Consider the following 17,110-nt stretch of genomic DNA (forward strand, 5'->3'; position numbering starts at 1 on the left):
GACTTTAGATTGTAGTTGATGCTTCTAATTTTAAAATTTCCAAGCAAATAGGTTACTTAAAAATTTTTTGGACTACTTTGTTTGAAAAATCAAAAAAAAAAGAAATTAATAGCAGGAGGTTTATGTACTTATAGCCCAGGACACTGCAGTTCTTGGAAATAGAGGTCTCATCAGCAGATACTATATAGTCTGAATTTTCCATTGTAAAGAGAATCATCTCTAATTCTAATTTTGGTATTAGTAACATACATGTTGTTACTCTATAGCTTTTAACTTTGTTTGCATGGCCATATTCACTGTTCTACTTAGTATTGGGTCATGGCATAGGTACATTGGAATTAGAAAACATCCATTCCTTTGCGTGTTATTTGTCAAAATTTAGAATTTCTTTTGTGAAGGATTATTACTTATTTTTGTTTGGGTCAAAATATTTTTCTATTAAGTTATTAGAAATTTAGTATTCATTTCAGACCTCTCAAATAATGAGTGAATACTTGCACATATGTTAATTTCATCTTCACATTCTTCAAGGTAGATATTTTGTCCCTAGTTATATAGATATGGATTTGGAGGCTCAGAGTTAAGTAACTTCTCAAATTCACAGATCTAGTAAATTAAAGGTCTGAGATTTAAATCACTGCTCTAATCTATCCTACCATTCCACAGCTTTCCTACTTTCTTTCTGAAATTAGATTCTGTTAAGAATAGGATCAGTCTTCCAATTCTAGGCATATGTATCCTAATAAAGGTTTACTTTTAAAGAAATCTAAATAGGCAATAAGTTGGCCATGGTAATTATAGAAAAATTTCAGAGGACTTTTAGTCAATTTGAGGGAAACTGTGAAGGGTTGATAATATGAGAAGGAGTCTATGACAAAAAAATATAGAATTCTTCCTCATAACAAATGCCAGAGGTTTAGGAAAACTAGAAGCTCAGTAGTTTGATAGGTATGCAGGTAGTGGTTATGAATCTTTTAGTATGAGAGACAGTGGCTAGTCATACTTATCTTTTATAATGATGACTGAAACAATTCTGTGCAATGATTCATGGAAACAATTGGATTCTCATGTTCTCATATTTATGATAATATATTACCAGCAAATGCAGGCAAGAATTTAAAGTGAATAGCTATAAGGAAGGGAGGAAGTGGTGGGTGAGGGGAAGAGAAATAACACTTCAGTTGTTCGTGAAAGTGGACCATTTGGTATATATGAAAAATGTAAAAATTTCTGTTGGTGGTAAAAACCTCTTTTTCAGCTTTTACAGGCAGTTACAATTTATAAAAATTCATGACCTATAGATAAAACTTTTCTATTTCTTTCCCCTAGGAGTCAGTGAACATGTAATATTAGGTGATAGTAAGATTTTAAGAGGCTATCTAAATTACTCCTACCTTTTCTGAAATTACCCTAGACCATACAATGCTAAGTGCAAGTAAAGTTCCTCATCTTCTTTTTCCCTCAAAGCAATCCTAACACCTTTTTAAAACTAGGTGTATAAGTAGAAGGAACATCATTTGAAACAATGTCCTTTGTGACTAGTGTGTCTGAGGTGACTCTCTGGTCAGAGTTGGTCGATCTCATACTTTTCTAGGTCATGAAATGAATGGGCCATGACATTCTTGTTTCAGTTCACTTTTGTTCACATAGGATATAGTTAAATATTGATTATCTAGGCTAACCAGGAAAAGCAATGAGAAAAAGCATAGTAACACTCAACAAACATTTGCTAGAAAATTTACTGAATGAAAAATACAGTGATCCTTAACAGCTTTCACTATTTCCTCATCCACTTTTGCTGTCAGAGTGGCTAGAATAAATCAGTGGATTGGTATGGGATTACCTGCTTTAATTTGTTGTAGTCCTCTGCCTCTTCTCTGCTTCTGTGCTCTCTCTCTCTCTCTCTCTCTCTCTTTCTCTCTCTCTCTCTTCTCTATCTCTTCATCTTTCCCCATCTACTGTTTTTTTTGTTCATTTGTTTTTTATTGTGAGAATACTGTACAGAGGAAGGGTTACAGTTACCCCATCTACTGTTTATCCCTGTTACCTATAATACTTCCAAATCTAGAAATAGAGAGGAAGAATTCCTTTTTTTGTCCTATATTTATTTATTTCTTCCAATGCTAGGAATTGAACTTAGAACCTTGGGTTTGCTAGGCAAGCATTATATTCAGCTACATCCTCAGACCTGGAAGGAAAGTTTGTAGAAAAATCTAATCTTAATCCTTTGATTAAGATTAGATTAGATGATTATACAACTTTATATATATATATGTATATATATATATACATACAATAATTGTATAATATATAATTACATAATATATACAATAATTGAACAATTAATCATGCAATATAAAATAATTTATATTTTCAAAGGTTGTAAGGCATAATCATTGATGTTGAATGAATGTTAATAAAAACCTATTTTTAAAGAATATTCCCTAAAGGAAATTACAAAAAAGATGGATCACATTATATGGAATAAATCCCAGTTGGTTTTAGTGATAAGATGGTGAAAGATAGCAAGAGGTGATGAGGTAAAGGCTTGAAGGTAATAATAAGTGAAGTTTGAATATGTGTCAGTATACTTACCGTAGAAGGTTAACATGTTTACTACTAGAACACACATTTAGAAAGATTGGTTAGATCTAGATGGAGGATCCTGAATGCCAAGGTCAGAAATATGATCTTCAAGTGTCTGTGCTAGTCACTGACTTATTTGCTTAAGAGAGTAGCTTGTTTAAGGGCTTGAAGGGGGTGGCACTTAAATGAGATCGTTATTTTATTTCATTATAGGACTTTAGGTGTGTGGTATAATCAAGCCCTGCACTAAGGTGATTATGAAACGGTAAGAAGGATGAAGCTAAGAAGCGGTATTCATGTGGAGTTAATGGCATTTAGTGATAGTCTGGCAATGAGGAACAAGAATAAAGAAGCCATGGAGATAATATTCATATTCTGAAAATTAAACTTTTGGGTCTGAATGAATGAGACATTGAATATAATGATGAACTCATTGTTCCTTTGTTTGGTACGAGTCTCCAGAAAATGTCTTAGTATAACTACCTCACTGTCATTTGAGGGCCACTGTATAGCAGGGAGATGAAAGAGCTCAGTGTTGGAAATTAGATAAAATCATTGTATGATTTAGATGTTAACTAATGAGTTATATGATAAAAAGAGTATATAGAATAATGTTTAGGCAGACAGCGCTAACATGTTATTTCTATGATCATCTATTTACTTTTTTTACTTTAATTTAAAAAATAAACTAGTTGCCTCATTTCTACTTCTCTATTTGTCCATTCCTCTTTCCTCTGTTCAGTGTTATTGTCTGTCTATAATGTGTGGTACATTGTGCTGGTGCCAAGGATCCAGTAATGAACAAAACAGGCATGATTTCTATCTTCATGGGTTACACTGAATAAACTTAAAAACAAATCAGATCAGCCAGGCACTAGTGACTCACACTTGTAATTCTAGCTACTCAGGAGGCTAAGATCCAGAGGATCATGTTTTGAAGCCATCCTGAGCAGAAAAATCCATGAGACTCTGACTTCAACATATCCAGCACAAAGATGGGCTAGAGGTGTGCCTCAGGTGGTAGAATGCCAGCTGACTAGGTAATCTCAGCAACTGAGAGGTCCTAAAATTCAACTCATGGTACCCTGTATCAGCAAAAAACAAAAGTCAGACCATGTGTTTCAAGATTTTCTTCTAAACTTGTCTCTTAATGATGTGAAATTTGTGGGTCTCAAATCATAGTAAAACTTGCAATTAGAGATAAGACTTCCTCTTATTACTTCCCATCTTTATTTTCATTCTCATTTAGCCAGCCTATTTAATGTATTCTCTGTCTGTCTGTCTGTCTCTGTATACACTCTTTTATCTTTTTTTAAATAAAATTGAGGAACAGAGAAAGAAGAATGAAAAGCAAGACTGTGTCTAGTTCACATTTACCTAGGTTAAAACATCATTTCAATTACTGAGATAACAGATTGCCAATGTCTGCATTTTTATTTATAGATTCAAGCTCAAGGAATCTTATGATGCTTTTTTTTTTTCTATACTGTACTTTCACCTTGGTGCCTTGGTGCAGCTCACCCTTGCCTCTGCCAAACTATTCCACTTGGGGGATGATGATATTTAGAACAGATATGAAATGTAAAAATGGAGCAGGACATTATTGATGAAAGAAAACACTCTTCTAACTGTATTTTGAGAATGGGACTTTTTGCCATAGAGGCAGGAATGACATAAATTTGAGTGTTTTAAACTTTGAGTTAAGTAGATATAAAATATAATCACATTTTTCCTTCCTTCCTTCCTTCCTTCCTTCCTTCCTTCCTTCCTTCCTCCCTCCCTTCCTTCCTTCCTTCCTTCCTTCCTTCCTTCCTTCCTTCCTTCCTCCCTCCCTCCCTCCCTTCCTTCCTCCCTCCCTTCCTTCCTTCCTTCCTTCTTTCCTTCCTTCCTTCCTTCTTTCTTTTTGTTGGTCATGGGGCCGGTGCTGTCCCTGAGCTCTTCAGCTCAAGGCTAGTGCTCTACCACTTGAGCCACAGCGCCACTTCCAGTTTTTTTTTTGCTCATATGGTGCTGAGGAATTGAACCCAGGGTCTCATGCATGCAAGACTAGCATGCTACCACTGAACCATCTTCCCAGCCCCAAATCACATTTCTAATATATCTTTGAAACATGAAGTTTGTTTGGAACATCATGATATTAATGCTATTCATTTTTATTTTCACCTTAGGCATCTTTATACTGTAGAGAACTATGTGAAGTTTTAGTGATTTGATATATATATTTTTATATTTTTTATTTATTGTAAAGGTGATGAACAAGGGAGTTACATTTACAAAAATAAGGTAAAGAGTACATTTCTTTTTAAACACTGTTACCCCTCCTCATTTTTCCTGCTTACCAATCCCCACTCCCCACTTCCACCTAGACTGTAAAGTTCATTACCAACGTAGTGTCTTGTGAATATCATTGCTGCCTTAGTTCATCCTTTGTCCTGCTTTTCTGTGATTCTCTTTCCCTTCCATTCATCAGATAAGCTTATATATAAGACAAAGGATACAGAAAAATAAAACAGAAAGAAAAAAATAGAAATAACTGCATACAGGACATAAGAACCTCTTGTTTCCAATTCTTGGAGTTCATTTTGATATGCTTCATTTTATTTAGTGATTGGGCTATTGTGATCTCCTGCTAAGAATATGATAAACATAGTCTAGTTATTACAAATGAGGCACAACATGAAAGCTATATTTCTTTGTGCCTGCCTTTCTTTGCTTAATATATTTGTTTCCGGGTCTTTCCATTACCTTATGAATGGGGCAATGACATTCTTTCTGATGGAAGCATAGAACCCCATTGTGTATATGTACCATATCTTCATGATCTGTTCATCTACTGAGGGGCATCTGAATTGATTAACTATGATAAATAATGCTACAGTGAACATGGTTGTGCTGGTATCTTTAGTGTGGCCTTGTTTGTGGTCATTTGGGTAAATGCCCAAAAGTTGGGATTGCTGAGCCATAGGGTAGCTCTATGTTTAGTGTTTTGAAGAATCTCCATACTACTTTCCAGAAGTTTTGAGTGTCTCAAAATATTTGTAGAGCCTATATTTATTTATTTTTCTAAACTTGAATAGAGATGAAAAATTAGTTTTGTGAGGTGAATTTCAATCTACATGAGAAAAAGCCAAATTATAAGGCGAGAATAAAGCATACATTTTATTTTTTTTAATTAATACGTTTTTTTATTGTGAAAATACCATACAGAAGGGTTACTATTACATGAGCAAGGTAATGAGTACATTTCTTTTTTTGTTTTTTTGTTGGTTGTGGGGCTTGAACTCTGGACCTGAGAGTTGTCCCTCAGCTCTTTAGCTCCAGGCTAGCGCTCTACCACTTGAGCTATGGTGCCACTTCTGGTTTTCTGGTGGTTTATTGGAGATAAGAGTCTCATGGACTTTCCTGCCCGGGGTGGCTTTGAACTGTGATCCTCATATCTCAGCCTTCTGAGGAGCTACGATTACAGGCATGAGCCACCAGTGCCTGGCATGAGTGCATTTTTTTTTATCAAGCATTGTTGCCTCCTCCTTTGTTTCCCCTTATCATCCCTGCCCTCCCATTTCCCTCCCCCACCCCCTACACCCCCCATCTCCGCCAAGTTGTAAAGTTCGTTTTTCAGCATAACGTCTTGTACATCTCATTGTTGCAATGGTTGCACCTGTATCCTTATTTAAACAATTTGTTGTTTCCCTTCCCCTCCACAAATTATACCAACATCAAATACAGTGAAAGCAGGGGTTATACCTTGGGGGGAGGGACATACAAAGCAACAAAGAAATCATCTTATAAATATGCATAAATTGGGCTGGGAAGGTGGCTCAGTGGTAGAGCGCTTGCCTTGCATGCCTGAGGCCCTGGGTTCGATTTCTCAGCACCACATAAGCCAAAAGAAAAAAGCCGGAAGTGGCGCTGTGGCTCAAGTGGTAGAGTGCTACCTTGAGCTGAAGAGCTCAGGGACAGCGCCCAGGCCCAGAGTTCAGGCCCCATGACCGAACCCCCCCCCCAAAAAAAAATGCATAAATTTTATTCTTGTAAGGAAAAATCAGAATAAAAACTGTAAATTTTTCTTAGCATATGTAATTGTACAAAGGTGTTTCATTGTAAAATATGAAATGTTCCATATTCAGAAATGCATGCATATAATATACATTGGTCAAATTTACCCCTTCCCCTGCTTTTTTTTTTTTTTTTTTGGGTCCAGTCGTGGGGCCTGAACTCTGGGCCTGGGTGCTGTCCGTCAGCTATTTTAGCTCAAGGCTAGCGCTCTACCACTTGAGCCGCAGCGCCACTTCCGGCTTTTTTCTTTTTGCTTATGTGGTGCTGGGGAATCGAACCCAGGGCCTCATGCATGCAAGGCAAGCACTCTACCGCTGAGCCACCTCCTCAGCCCCTCCCCTGCTTTTTATTATGGCCCTCTTCCCTACTATTTTAGTTTTTATTCATTTATTACAAATTTTAATAGGTTGATAATTCTATTTGCAAATGTAAATATAAAGTTCTTTCAGCATAGTCACCCTTAGCTTTTCCTTTTTTTCAAACAGTTCTCTTACCTTCATGTCCTTTTTCTTTAGGCCTAAATTTGACACAAGAGAAAACATTTTGTGTGTTTGTGCCAGTCTTGGGACTTGAATTCAGAGCCTGAACCTTGTTCCCTGTGCTCAAGGCTATGCTCTACCACTTGAGCCACAGCTCCACATCTGGAAAAGTCTTAAGGACTTTTCTCCGTAGGCCAGCTTTAAACTTCCATTCTGAAAATCTCAGCCTCCTGAATAGCTAAGATTACAGATGTGAGCCATATGCCATCAGCTAGAAAACATGATTTTGTCTGTTTTATTTTGCTTAACGTGTATCCTTGTCAGTATTTGTTTTTTTCCTGAAAGAGGTGAGATGGAATGTGGTTAAAGACATTGAACATTTTATGTAGTTATTTTAAATTTGTACTTTTTTGTGAACCATTTCTTTAGCTCATTTGCCCATTTATTGATTGGATTATTTATTCCTTTGGTGTTTAGTTTTTTTAGCTCTTTATATATTCTAGATATTGGTCTTAGTTGAATTACTGAAAAAAGTTTTCTCCCATTTTGGGGCTATCATTTCATTCTGATGTTTACTTTGCTGTGCAGTTTTTTTTTTTAAATTGATGCAATCCCATTTGTCAGTTCTTGCTCTTATTTGCTGGGGAATTGGAATCTTATTCAGAAAATTGTTGCCTATATCTTTTTTTAGTGCTGAGGACTATGTCTGTATCTTCATGTGTTTTGTTAATGTTTTTCCATAGTAGTTTCAAAGTTTTCAGTCTATGTTAAGGTTTTCAAATTGTTTATTTGTGAGATTTAGTTTCAGTCTTTTACATTTGGATATCCAGTTTTCTCAGAGCTACTTGTTGAAGTGTTTTATGGAAGCTCAATTGACTGTAGCTGTGTGTTTATTTATGTGTCTTCTTCTTTGGCCTATATGCTTGTTTCTGTGCCAGTACTGTTCTGTTTTTGTTACTATGGCTCTATAGCATATTTTAAAGAAAGGTATTATAACTGCTCTAGCATTGCTCTTTTTGCTTAGGATTGATTTGTGTATTTTGGGGTCTTTCATAGTTTCATGTAAATTTTAAATTGATAGGTAAATTCTATGAAGAATAACACTGCAGTTTTTAGACTCTATAGATTGCTTTTAGTAGTAGTTTATATTCACAGTTTTAAGTATAGGAACATATCATCTACAAATAGTGGTAATTTGACGTCTTCCTTTTCTATTTGTATCACTTTATTTCTTTCTTTTGCCTTATTGCTATAACACATTGTATTGAATAAGAATGATGAATCACAAGAGGACACTTGTTTTTTTTGGCTGGTTGTGGGGCCTGAACTCTGGGCCTGGGCTCTATCCCTCAGCTCTTCAGCTCAAGGCTAGTGCTCTACCACTTGAGCCACAGCACCACTTCCAGCTTTTTCTGCTTATGTGGTGCTGAGGAATTGAACCCAGGGCCTCATGCATGCAAGGCAAGCCACCTTCCCAGTCCCTAGAGTACACTTTAGTCTGTGCCTTTAAAAATATTTCCCCATTGGCTTAGGTTTATTGTATATAACATTTATATTTGTTTGTTTTTGTGTGGGTACTAGGAGTTGAACTCAGGTCCCCATGCTCTCACCTGGTTTTTTAGCTCACAGCTAGTGCTCTGTCACTTGAGCCATGCCTCTAGTTCATTTGTTTGGTGATTAATCAGAGATAAGAGTCTCACAGATTTGTCTGTCCTAGCAAGCTTTAAACCTTGATTCTCAGCTCTCAGCCTCCTGAGTAACTAAATTTATAGGTTGAGATACCAATGCTCATCTGTTGCCTTTACTTATTTTTTTATTTTTATTTTTGCCTGTCCTGGGGCTTGAACTCAGAGCCTATCTCTGAGCTTCTTTTGCTCAAGGCTAGCACTCTACCACTTGAGCCATAGTGCCACTTCCGGCTTTTTTTGTTTATATGGTACTGAGGATTCCAACTCAGGGATTCATGTATACAAGGCAAGCACTCTACCACTAAGCACATTCCCAGCCCTCAACTATAGCCTTTATTATGTTGAAGTATGCTCTTTCTATTCTTGCTTGTCCAGGAGTTTTATCATAAGAGGATTCTGAATTTTGCATCTATTGAAAAGATCATGTGACTCTCTTCTCATTATTCTGCTTATGTTCTGTGTTTTATTAATTTACATATGTTGAACCACCCTTGAATCCCTAGAATGAAATCAATTTGATCAAGACAAGAAGATGTATGATCTTCTTAATATGTTATTTGATTTGGATTGCAAGTATTTTATTGAAAAATTTTGTGCGTATGTTAATCAAGACAAAAGCTTTTAAGTTGATTCTACTTGTCCTTCTCAATCTTTAAAAAGTTTCTAGGTTAGAAGATAATGTCAGGAAGTGAGATTTTTTTTAAATAATGGGCATACTGTTTATATACTTGGTGTTAAGGGTCTACATTGCAGTGATATAATTCATACACATTTACACTGTCTCTGAAAGTTGTAGTGCTCTTATTGATATTTGTATTCATTTTTCATGAGTCTTTCTTGTTGTTTTTCATTGTTATTTGATATAAGACCAATAAATCTTGTTGTTAAATAACATAAAGATTGTATCACAGCAGTCAGGATTAAAATGCAGCCCTTTTTGGGGAAGCCAGATAGATGTGTTTACTCTGTAGAGAGATTTGGATTTGATTTTTTGTTTTCTTCATGGTAATTATGTTTGCACTTTGCTGATCACTAGTTGTGCATTATTACAATGGAAGGTGACAATTTGATTGTCTTCAATTGGAGAAACAAGTAATTTTATATTCACTGAGCTGTCAGGTAACACTAACTCACAGTACTAAGAGCTCCTGGCAATGTGGCTTGGCACCTATATTTAACTGCTTTGATGCTTGTGTAACCTCTGCTGAATCAGAAATACTTTGCCTGCTGGAAATGGTTTTCAGAGTTGTACAATGAGGTTTTCATTAAGTAGACAAACTAAAAATGAACTGCAAAGCCATGGCTGTTTCCCTCCTCCCCTATCCCTTTTTGTTTCCTCCTCTTCTACTGCTTCTCTTCCTCTTCTTGTCCTTCTATGAAAGTAACCTGAAATGTATCCCTCATTTCATTACATGGAAGTGGGGAATTTCTGGGAAGCTTTATTAAGCTACGGAAAACTTCAGAGATTAGCTTCTTTACATAGTTCTGTTCAGCGTTGCCATGTAAAAACTTTTATATTTTGAAACAATCTCTATAATCTCACTTTTTATTTTTCTGGACAAATAAAGGATGAAAATAGAGGAAGAACAGAAACAAATAAAATTATAGCTTCTATGCTTTCAGAGTTGTTCTGGATTACGACTTTGTTCATAATTGGGCTAGTTGTCCTATTCTTGTCCTTCCATATTAGTAGACTGGTTGTAGGTTAAGAAACACATGTCTGGTATTCACTGTGAAAATTGTAGTTCTAATCTGTTCTGAAGAGGAGATTCAGAGAGAACATCTGATACGAGTTTGTCTGTTTTTGAATGAAATAAGACAACCATGTACTGCCAATTATATTTCCTTATGTTTGATTTGTTCATGATTAGGTAAAAAATGTTTTCTTGTTTTATAAAAAGACAAACAGAACATATAAAAATGTATTATATTATTATTGTGGGCAGTTTTCTTGCACTCAAGCCACATAGACCTTTCAGTTGAATTGTAAAGCTACTGAGTTTGATTAAAATCCACTGTTTATATTTATAGTAGTCATTATTTTGTTTTGATCTTAAGTCACTGATTTTTTTTATATAATCTAGCCATTGGCTTTCCAAAGTAGAAATTCTAATAAGCTACTAGTAGATATACTCTGAGAAAACTCAATATTATTTCTGTCAAGCAAAACATATAAAGGTTAAATGAAGTCAAGTTGTTTTGATCTCAGGAAGAAACTGGATCCACAGGGACAAATGTAATAATTATAGGTTTTCCATAGGCAGTCAGTCAGCAGGCCAGGCCTTAGTCTGGTTGCTTGTTTCTTCCAGCAGATACTAACCAATTAGACAGAGGTGGTTACATGGTGTAACATTATCAGGAGAAACAATTCATGAGTCAAAGCATTCCAAGACATATGAGCTCTAGTCCAAAGAACAGTCTTAAGCTATATAAAGTGACAGCAATATTGTCAGCTAAATATAAACTCTAGAAACACAAACTTTGATGACTTGAGAGGAATCTGTTCCAGGTAGTTCCTGTTTGGTAAGAACCTCAGAGGGCCTTTGAGACAATTTTGGTGCTTTGGCGTGAAAAATTAAAAGCCTAGGTAAAGTCAAAGCCCATTAATTTAAGTCCTTTCTTAGACATACTTCAAAGCCTTCAAGTGTATTTCATTTGCCTCATCTCTATTGATTTGACAGCTAACTGAAATTAGTGAGTTTACTTCTAACAGATATTGTCTCTGGTTCACTGTATCAATTCTGAAAGAGCTGCTATAAACTCTAGGAGCGAGATAAGTTTTTAACTTTCCAAGGAATTCTGAAAGTGGTTATCTTCTTTGTCCCTGAATTTTCTAAATTTTCTAAACAAACAGAAAAGAAAGGAAAGCCTAGTAAAAGCCTAGTGACTTTTGGAGGTGGCATGAAGAAGAGGACAGGGTAATGCAGCATCAAATAGAAAAGAACCACTAACAACCCTTAGGCTTTCTCAGAATGAAGCAGAGAAAGTTTTAAGAGGAATATCTTCATCTCACTGTCTAGAATTAGTGTTCTCCTTATAGTTTCTCCCCAAATCCCTTAACGTGGGAATTAGAGGTACAGGAAGAGAGTTTTAAAATCATTCTTTGCCCTAGGCTGGGTGGACTGGCATTCTTTGTAAGAGTTCCTGGGTATTGTGCATTTTGGCAGCTGAACATATCTGTTACTCATGCTCCTTAAAATGAGAGCCACTGTGTTATATTTTTGGAAAATTAGTTGTTTATTTCTCAGAATCAGATCAAGTGCAGCATTAAACTAAGAATGAATTACTGAACTGAAATAAATTTACCTTGTTAGCCTGGGGCCAGGCTGCAAAAATAAATTTGAATGTTGGCCTGAACATTTAATTTCTCTATAAGTAAACCCATGACTAAAATGTTGCTTTATGTTAAATATAAGACTCTTTTGAATAAATGTAGCACACCTGAAAAGCTAATGCCATTTGATAGTAGTTATAAAAGTAGTGAAAATATTTTTAAAAATTAGTTAACAATATTGCTTCAGGAAACTCACTTTCTCTTTTATACAATCGCAAATTGAGAGATAGATTCTTTGTGAATGAAAGTAGAATTTTATCTGACTATGATTTATTAGAAAGTTTAAGGGTATTTAAATATAGTCATAACTCACTGGTGCTGGCGGGTTGCACTTGCAATTCTAGCTACTCAGGAGGTTGAGATCTGGGAATTGCAGTTTGAAGCCAGACCGGGCAGCAAAGACCATGAGACTCATTGCCAACTACTACCAGAAAGCTGCAAGTGAAGCTGTGACTCTTGTAGAAGAGTGCAAGTCTTCAGCACAAAAGCGCAGAGAGAATACCCAGGCCTTCAGTTCAAGCTGAAGAACAGACACAGACAAAAAAGGCATACAAATAACTCCTCTAAAAAAACAGTGGCATTACATCAAAAAGGGTCTAATTACAGAGTTATATGAAATAAGGAACTTAATGTATAGAACCAAATTTTTTTAATTTCTTGTTTAAAAACAGAATATTGTCTAAATTAGTTTGTAATGATCTCATGATCTAAGCATTCAGATTTTATACTGGGGGTAGGAGTAGAATGATTATTACTTTTCAGAAGAATTTATACTTCTTGGAGAACATTATTAGTTTGCAAGTACTTATCTCCAACAAGTTCACTTAAAAAAGGTCCTAAATCCAAAGTTCTTCCCAATGTCCTGGCATCTTGGGAGTCACTTGGTCTGTTGGGCAGAGACAATTCAAATTTGGTGAGCACATAAAAGAACTTTAGTTTTATGTGTCCTAAAGATGTTTAATTCTCTTTGGTGGTTTTACTTGGTAATAGCTATGCCCCAGAAAACCATTTTGTTTAACCAATGTGATAAGTTGACAATGTAGTTTTTCTCTCTGATTATAATGTACTCTGTGTAGTCAATACACTGGTACCATGTGAGTGTAATTTCCTCTTTTATTTTATCTCCAATGCACTGTATTATAAATAAACAGTTAAAAAAAACACCAAACAAATCTGTTGCATCTCCTTTTAAGATTGTACCACTGTAGACACTTGTTCTAGTAAAGTAGAATTGGGCGCATTTGATTGCATTTAAATTTTTCATGCTTCAGCAGTTTGGCTGGGAGCACAGTAAAGAAAAATCCCATGAGCGAGGATAGTTTAGAATAATAGAACTTGATTTTGTGTATTATAGCGGCAACATTTGCGCTGCTTTAGTTAGGGTTGTGTCAGCACTTCCATTATAAACCCCTGTTTTCAGGGGGTATAACTAGGAAGATTTTTTTTAATACAAATTAAAAAAAAACAATTCATTTGAATGATTTTAAGTTATAATAGTGCAAAAATAAAACAAAGTAAGTCATATAGAAATTGACCATTTTCATAAGGATTTTAATTTTCTTTTCCTTATTAGTTGTATATGGCACCAGCTAGGGTAGGGTGCTACTCTACTATATTGGGAGGACATGAAGATTTTTGTAATAAAAAAATCACTGATATAAGGATTAAAAATAAGTATGAACAATCCATGCTGTGTTTAAAAACATTAATTCATAAACTGTATTTGAGTTTCTAAAAACTCATAAACTGTATGAGTTTCTAAAGGAGAATAACTATGGTGAAGTGGTTATAGTAAAGAAAAATGTTTGTTCAGGTTCTAATTCAATGCATCTAATAAAATATTTTTAAAACGATAGCTTAAGAAAGGGAATGCATGATAATACCACCACTAAATTGAATAATTATATGACATAATTGTGTAAAACACCTAGTAAAGTCAAATCTGATAGTAAATTTAAGATTTAATTAATAAACTGTGTAAAATTTTATACATTTTTTTATCTTAAAGAACCTCCCCACCTAGAACAAAATAATAACAAAGATAACAAAAAAAAAAAGAGTTTTAAAAAGCCAAATAACAATTTTATCTACAGGAATTCTCAAAGTTTTATTTATTAAAAGAATAAAAATAAATCATTTTCCTCCTTGAATAACATATTTAAGAAATGTGATGAAATGAACAAATGAAATCAAATACGTTCAATATAGAAAGGTATTCTTGGAATGAGACATTCATTTCTTTGCTGAGGAATTTCAAAGTTGAATGTATTTTCCTTAGTTGCTAGCCATTGTTTTTCTACCTCCCTCATGGTCCATTTCCCTAATGATAGTGTGAACTAAAGAAGACGATTAGACTACTGCTTTTTGTCTTTTTTTTTTTTTGGCAGCCTATCTTCTATTTGCAGCCTTGACACACATTTGTATTTGTAGGTGCAAAATAAAAGACAAACTGTGTGATGCTATAAATAAGTAGCTTTCCTGAATGGTCACTGGAGGAATCACCAGAAGACTGTTGATGAAGTAGAGGTGAAGCCTTTCCTCACTAATTGTATTCAGCGTGTAATTTCTAAACTTCCCTCTGAATTTTGATTTTCAATTAACACTCCCCATTTGAAGATAATTTTCTATTTAATGTAATTGCAGGAAATAATTTATTGGCTGATTAAGACTGAGGACCCAGCCTTCCTTAAGAAAACACTCTAACAAACCAGCCTTTAAACTCAACTCATAGCTTTGGACAGATTTAGTCTATTTTTACAGCTGCACGGTTGTGTTTAATTAGGATTGTGCACTATTGTTCACTGGCACAGTTTCTAGTTGAATTTATGTTTAAGAGACTGTTTTCATTTTGGGTTTTGTGTCATGATTAATTTATACTAAAGCAACAATCACAGTTACTGCTATTGGTAAGGGACAATTCACTTTATAATAAGAGGATATTTGTGGAGGGGAGCTAAAGTCACTCTGAATTTTGGATCATGACTTTCAATTTTATTTAGCTGTTTTAAAAAGAAGCAGTAAATTAATTCTTTTGCTTTAAAAATATGAGTGATTACATAACTGGTAAGTATCCATTATCTGAACTATGAAAACACTGTTATTTTTAGATAGGTCTTGGTAAACTTACAAAAGTTATAATTTGCCTGATTTTACTATAGTGTTGATGGGGCTGGTAAAGTAAGCTCTGTAATGATTTTTGTATACCAAGAAGCATCATTTGGTAATCATTTTTTCATGTATGTGTGCACTTGTCCATTTAAGTACTGATAGTGCTCATACATGCATTTGTATGATTTTTTTTTAAATATAACACACTTTAAACATTCAGTTCTTTTCTTCTCAAAGAAAATATAGGCACTCTTCTGCAGTCTCTTTCCTCATCTTATTTTTTTCTATCAAGTCTAATAGATGAAATTTTTATTATTTGTAGAATGATTATTATAAGTAGGTATCAGCATTTTAATATGTTTCAAAGCACTTCAAAAGCTTGTAATACTTTTATTTAGAACTATGCATAATTAGATAAGCTGATCTTATATTAATTTTTTTCACTGTAGGATACTAAATCTGAGCCCCCTCATTAATTGTGAGAAATTTAGCATTAGCTGTTAAATCCTATGTGAAACATGGGCTGCTACATAAAAACTACTGTTTAAATTGGAATTAACTTAATTATTTTTCTTTGCACTTGATATTTCCTTCACTGCAATATTCATGAAAGCATGTGACAGATTTGTAAATTTAACTGTTAATCTCAGATTTCTAGACCCTTTAATCAGTATTTATTTGTCTGTGGAAACAGTACTAGCAAGTTAATGATTTGCTAATTTGAAAAATGCTCATGTGGTTTTCTATGTTAACTGATTTGTGCATTAAAAATAGTATGAAATCAATTAATGTTAAAGAGCAATTAAGGTAGAGGATTTATTCCTTTTATTACACAGCAATTTTAGAGCTAGAGACTCAATAAACGAAAAACAATATAAAGTTTTAGAAAAAATGGTTTCTTTTGTTAAGGTATAACTTTTAGAGGTTTTATTACTTACCATTTTGCTAAGAAATTCATCTTGATAAAGTGATATTCCAAAAGTTTCAAAATTCTGTTAAATAATCTTGATTTTCTGATTGCATATAACAGCACAGAATGAAGACTATTTCATACAGAGTACAATAGATGTTTATTTGTAGATTATAAAATTAATGTTCAATGTTGTTTTGGAAGCTTTTTAAATACGTTTCAAAATGACAGTGTTAGGCCTGTCATTCATAATGCAAGGTATAAAGTTATAAGTAAGTATGAGATTTGCTTAAGAGTTTCATTATAGATTATTTACTCTTAATTATATTTTTGAACATATATTTATTTTGTTCCTATATAAACCATAGGAGAAAGTTGGATAGTTTTGCTTGCTACAAAAACTGGCTCATTAGATATTTCATTCATTTCATTGCTAATCATCCGCCTAATTACTTTGTGATAGGGCAGGGTGTGGGGTGGGTGGGTCATGGTGCCTGAACTGTGGGCCTGGGCACTGTCCCTCAGCTCTTCAACTTAAGGCTAGTGCTCTACCACTTGAGCCACAGCACCACTTCCAGCTTTATGTGGTGCTGAAGAATCAAACCCAGGGCCTCATGAATGCAAGGCAAGCACTCTAACACTGAGCTACCTTCCCAGCCAATTTACTTTCAAAAAGCTTATACTCCAGTTGGGAAAACTAGGAGGAAAGATGTACACATATGTTGTACATGATGAAAATTTACTCTATTAAAAATTTTATTTTTTGATTTGGATAAGACAATTACTGGGAAAACATTTTCTAAGTTGAAAAAAGGAAAGAGGGAAAGTAGAATAGATAAGCCAAGAATTTAAAGTGGCTCACTACTGATTTAGAATATCTCTAAATTCTGAGAGTTTCTTTTTTCCTGTTTTTTCCCCCTCTGAATGAGTTAAATGCAAGGCATAGCTT

General features: G+C 34.5%; 1 protein-coding gene across 13 annotated transcripts in view; it reads left to right on the forward strand.

Moving 5' to 3' along the window:
- The window catches only part of Sox6 (SRY-box transcription factor 6), a 375,414-nt gene that overhangs the window by 38,120 nt on the left and 320,184 nt on the right, over window positions 1-17,110 (forward strand). Inside the window, exon 1 of one of the 13 annotated variants that reach the window (XM_042691571.1) lies at window positions 14,636-14,669. The exons of the other annotated variants lie outside the window; for them this stretch is intronic. The gene's annotated coding sequence lies outside the window, so the exon portion shown is untranslated. Of the gene's footprint in view, window positions 1-14,635; window positions 14,670-17,110 lie in introns of those variants that run through there. 13 annotated transcript variants of the gene reach the window in all.

Source organism: Dipodomys spectabilis, unplaced genomic scaffold (genome assembly GCF_019054845.1).
Source record: "Dipodomys spectabilis isolate Male_0828 unplaced genomic scaffold, ASM1905484v1 ptg000145l, whole genome shotgun sequence".
Classification (NCBI taxonomy): Eukaryota; Metazoa; Chordata; class Mammalia; order Rodentia; family Heteromyidae; genus Dipodomys; species Dipodomys spectabilis.